Source organism: Haemaphysalis longicornis, unplaced genomic scaffold (assembly GCF_048455015.1).
Source record: "Haemaphysalis longicornis isolate Haplotype H1 unplaced genomic scaffold, Haemaphysalis longicornis Haplotype H1 scaffold_2, whole genome shotgun sequence".
NCBI lineage: Eukaryota > Metazoa > Arthropoda > Arachnida > Ixodida > Ixodidae > Haemaphysalis > Haemaphysalis longicornis.
This window is the reverse complement of record NW_027526295.1, coordinates 51,563,257-51,568,618: the sequence shown is the minus strand read 5'-3', so window position 1 is coordinate 51,568,618 and position 5,362 is coordinate 51,563,257. Positions and strand designations below refer to the sequence as shown.

The 5,362-nt window shown below is 47.8% G+C and overlaps 1 pseudogene; it reads left to right on the top strand.

Moving 5' to 3' along the window:
- Positions 1-403: 403 nt before the first annotated feature.
- Positions 404-4,714, top strand: LOC144167963 (uncharacterized; annotated as a pseudogene).
- The last annotated feature ends 648 nt before the right edge of the window (positions 4,715-5,362 follow it).

Sequence of the window (5,362 nt, the reverse complement as noted above, 5' to 3'; positions counted from 1 at the left end):
GAGGTAAATACTGTCGCCAATATTTGTTAAAAATTGCTTTAAATGCGGATTAAGTCGTATGAAGATTGAGCGCCAGTCTTGATGTAATAAACTGGCTTTAAATACCAATTAAGTCGTCTGAAGATTTGAGTGCGAAAGAACGAGCGCTGATGCTTGCGGCTTCGCGCCGATGCTTGTGGCTTCGCGCCGATGCTTGCAGCTTCGCACGGCTGAACCGCAGCGACGCGGCTCATGCACGGCCGACGGGTGGCTTCCCCGCATCAATCCGGATAACAAGATGGCGGGTGGTCGCGCAACTCTTAGCTCCCTGCGGGAGCTATATACAGGAACTCTAGTTTGGAGTAATACCCAGCGCCACCTCGCCTAGCACTGCTTTGTTGCCTCTTCGCGGCCGCCGAGAATAATGGACCTTTTTCAAGTACCGGCCCTCCCAGCGGCCGCCGCGGTGAACCTAAACTTGCAGTAAGGTGCGCCCACAAGAATGTTTGGCTTTCGAGGACACCGTGCACGAAATATTCTATTCCAGCAGCCCCTCTCACACCCTCCCGTCACCAGTGCCTTTCACATGAATGTCATGGTAGTAGGCGCACGCTCATGTGACTTAGCGTCAGTAAATAAGCTACACTTTATTTAATCACTAACTACGCTTTACTTAGTGACACACGTGCTAAATAAGCTACGCTTTATTTAGTGACGCTAAAGCCTTTATTTAGTGACGCTAGCCTGAGTAATCTGCTGTGGTCGATCAGTGCCCGTTTTTCTTCACTTTTTTTCTTTTTTTCCATTTTGATTACCCTAAAGGCCCTTGCGGGCATTACATAGGAGGGAACAAGAGATTTGCACAATGCACTCTAACCAGCAGAAAGTATATTTACTAAGGGTGTGAAAAAAAGTGCACAGAAGATTACAATAAACAGGTAAAACCGCATACAAAAACAAGCAGAAGTATTACAACTCCCATTCACAGGACAAATGTCAAACTAAATACACGGGGTAGGTCTGATAAAAAGTAGGACCAAGGCAACAAACGGGAATAGTCTGTATTTTATTGCGCACGCTGAAACAGTTGAACAATTTCCTCGGTGAATTTTTCGTGATTAGTAATTGTGGAAATACGCTTTGGGAGGGCATTCCATTCACTAATGGCTAAGCCATTGACAGTGGTAGCCATTGCTCCCTCACTGGTTGCCAAGTGCTGGCAACGTGGTCAGCCGTAAACATTTTTACCCCTTTCCTTTGAAAGTGTTTTTGTGTGAACGTACGAACTCACTGCGAACTGCCCGAAAAGAGGAAATAAAAGCGTGCAGCCCTAGGAGGCAGCCGCTCGCGCCCCAAGCAGCAAGCTTGGAGCACTTAATGGACGTCCGTTTTTTATTTCGCCCGAGGCTACTGCCAAGAATGGCGGACTGGCAGCACATATTAACTCATATCTGCCTCGATAATCGGACCTTCTTGTACAGATGGGCCTCTTCGATTATCAATCCCAGAAATAAGGGACGGAAGTCAAGAAAACCTCGGAAAGCAAAGGGGAGAATGTGGTAGGTCATTGAAACAGATAAAGAATTAGAAAGACAGAAAGAAAGTGGAGAAAAATATTACCCGCCGGGTGGGATCCGAACCCACGACCTCCAGAATACGCTACCGGTGGGGCTATTTTCCCCTCCACTTTCTGGTGTATTTAGTTGAGGTATTTTTGTTTCCTGTGCTTGGAGGTCGTAGCCAGCGCCACTCAGACTTCTCGGGGTGAGGGGGATCTTCTTTTTAGCCCCGGGCCATGACTCCAGTGTCTACGACATGTCGAGAGTGGTCGGCCAGTGTTGAACCCTCTTAAGCTTCCTGTGGCACCAAGACTGCCAGAACAGAGGCCCTCGCTATACATGTAGCGAATCAGAACAGGAAATGAGCGGCTCGTTGAATTCAGACAGAAATAAGGGTTGGCAGACAAGAAAACCTCGGAAAGCAAAGGGGAGAATGTGGTATGTCATTGAAACAGATAAAGAATTTGGAAAGACAGAAGGCAAGTGGAGAAAAAAATGCCCGCCGGGTGGTACCCGAACCCACGACCTACAGAATACGCGTATGGTTCGATGACAACAACGCTACTGGTGGGGCTATTTCCCCCTCCACTTTCTTACCCTCCACTTCCTCTCCACTTAAGAGGGTTCAACTATTCTACTTCACTATAGTTCAACGCTGGTCGCCAACTCTCGACATGTTGTAGACACTCGAGTCACGGCCCGGGGATTAAAAAGAAGGTCCCCTTCAACCCGAGTATCCGAGTAACGCTGGCTACCAACCCCAAGCGCAGGAAACAAAAATACCTTAATGTAAACACCCGAGAAAGTGGAGGGGAAAATAGCCCCGTCGTAGTGGTCGTGCAGTAAGTGCAGGCCAAATGAAAGAGAAGCAGACGATGCATTACGGGAAGCGGCGCTGGCAGGCAGCCGTATCCAATCCAAACCAAGGCGCATCCACATCCGTACATAATGAGAAGCACACTGGTACGCTGTCGCAGTAATCCTGAGTATTCTTTTCTTCATAGTGGATAACATAGGAGCAGCATACAACCAAACCGGTTTGTCGGAATGTTCTTTAGGTAGGTCAAACTCTGCACTCCAGCTGCGCTTCATCTCTCGAAGCCAGTGATTGTGTAGACCATCAGAATGCTGCGAGCTGCTGATATCAGGAACAAAAGGCGCCGGGAGGTGCGGCGCGCAAAGCATACGCCAAGACTCAACTGAATATAATTCAAGCGTCCCCCTTAGTGTACAGAGCAGTCGTCAGGCATGCAAGCAACAATGACCAAGGTTCACCGCAACCTGGGCCGTCGGATGCCGACTGCTTATCGCCGGAACCCGTTTTGAGCGACCACTACAGTGACTTTTCATGCAGTGAGGATCTACCCGACACCGATGAGGAATTCCCGTCTGAGGATGAAAGCTCTGAGCAAAACGACAGTGATGTTTCTGATGACAGCGACAGCTGCAGCTTCGCTGGCCAGATTTGCGATTTGGCAGGAAAGCACAACATTACACACGCCGCCCTCAACGATTTGCTTCCAATCCTTCATAAGCAAGTACCGGATCTGCCCAAAGACGCCAGAACGCTTCTCGCGACACCCAGGGGATGCCCAATTCGGCAGCTGTCTCATGGCGAGTATGTGGATTTTGGACTGAAGCCTGGACTGGAAAGTGCCTGTCGTCAGGGCTGCACATACCTGATGCAGAAACTCTTCATCTGACGAAACATCTTGTTGGGTTGCCTCTTTTCAACAACACGATTTATCAGGTGTGGCCAATACTGGCAATGGTGCCGGAAACAAACGACCGTGGCCCATTCGCAGTTTGCATTTTCAGCTTTGCGAAAAAGCCCACTACCATTGATGAATGTGTTGAGGAGTTCATTCAGTAGCTGCGTAATGCCCAGAAGGAAGGCATCGCATGCCTTGGGAAGAAGTGGCATGTCGCCGTACGAGCCGTGGTGTGTGATTACCCAGCAAGAACTTTTGTGAAGAGCTCGAAAGGCCACATAGCATACTACGGGTGGGACAAGTGTACAGAGCTAGGTTTTTATTCCGGACCGATGACTTTCCCGGAGACAGAAGCTGCTCCTAGAACTGATGCTTCATTTGCAGCTCAATGTCAGGAAGAACACCACACAGGAACGTCTCCCTTTTGTCAGCTTGGAATCGGGATGGTGACACAATTTCCGATTGATTACATGCACCTCGTCCTTCTTGGCGTTGTAAGGTAGTTTACAAAATACTGGGCTCATGGTCCGTATTCAGTGCAGTGCTCAGCCGAACTTTTGGGAGCCATAAATGCCAGAATTACTCTGGTGCGCCAATGGACCCCCTGTGACTTCAGCAGAACGCTTCAAGGCTTGAGTGACTGGGAAAGATGGAAGGCAGCCGAAGCAAGGCAATTCCTTCTTTACGTCTGCCCTGTAGTGCTAAAAGGAATTTTGAAGGAAGCACCTTATCAGCACTTCATGACGCTCCATGTCGCTATTCGTATCCTGTGCTCAAAAGATTGCTCACCACAGTTGGTGAATTACACCGAAGAGCTCTTGACATACTTTGTTGCGCAGGCAGGGGAAAATACTCTGTATGGGAACACTGTCTATGTGTATAACGTACACACACTGATTCACTTGGCACAGGACGTGCGAACCTTTGGGCCACTTGATGGTTTTTCAAGCTTTCCGTTTGAAAACTATTTGGGATGCCTCAAAAGAAAAGTCCACTCAGGGTACAAGCCTTTGGCTCAGATCTACAAACGGCTGAAGGAAAAAGTGGCCAGCTCGAAATGGAACCAGAAGACGCTGCTGGAGTTGTCAGTCGGGAACATACAAGTGGCCCCGTTCCACCACCTTTTGTAAACGCCAGGCAGTTTAATGAGGTTGTTTGCATTGGACGAATCTTGAACGTAAGCGAAGGAAACAACTGCATTCTTTTGAAGACCAACCAAGTAGGCATTTTGGGCAACATCTTGAGCTGCGACGGAGAAGTGAGCATTGTTGTGAGACTTTTCCGCACTGTGGGGATCTCTACACGCACCCCTGCAGGTCCACCTTCCTCTACGTAATGATGGTGGACAACCTCTCTTCCCGTCATTACATTTTCCGGCTTGAGAACGTCAATGCGAAGTGTTTCTTGTACCCAAGCAGTGGCGCGTATGCTTGTTTTCCCATCCTTCATTCACAAAACCAGTGAGAAACGCAAAAGACACTGCTACATATAAAGTCTACTTCTTTTGGGAAAATGCCTGTGTCACACAACGTGCCCATCTGCATTACGTTTGCCTTGCTATAAACTTGTACTGTTGGTGTGATGAAAGACGAATGTTACACCAATACCGGTCACGTTTTACAGTACTGGTGTGAAAAAAATTATTTTTTGTTCGTTTGACTTTTTAAGACTTTTATGCATGATTTCTTGTGACTGCTGTGCTTGATGTCTGGGACAAAGTACAAGTGTGTTTTATTCGAAAGATTTGGTGTTTATAGTGCCCCCAGCGCTTCTCCAGCACCAAACGATGCTTTAGTCACTAAGAATTAATCAATGTATGTTAAAATTTTCATTCTCCCGCCAAATCATGGGTTTCGTGAGGTCTGCGATGATGTCACAGAAACAGGTCTTCAAGCAAATCGAATGTGGCAGTACATTTTCAGAGGACTACAAAGCCTTGTTTAGCATCAATCCCCCCCATGGCACCACCATACTGTAACAGACATTTGCCTGACTTTGTTTTGTTAGGGTAGAAAGTACTCAATTTGGGTAACATGGGGTATACTCGACAAACATGGTCACGTAAGACGATGTTGCTTATGCCAATCAGCCTGTATCATGTCAGACAACTCT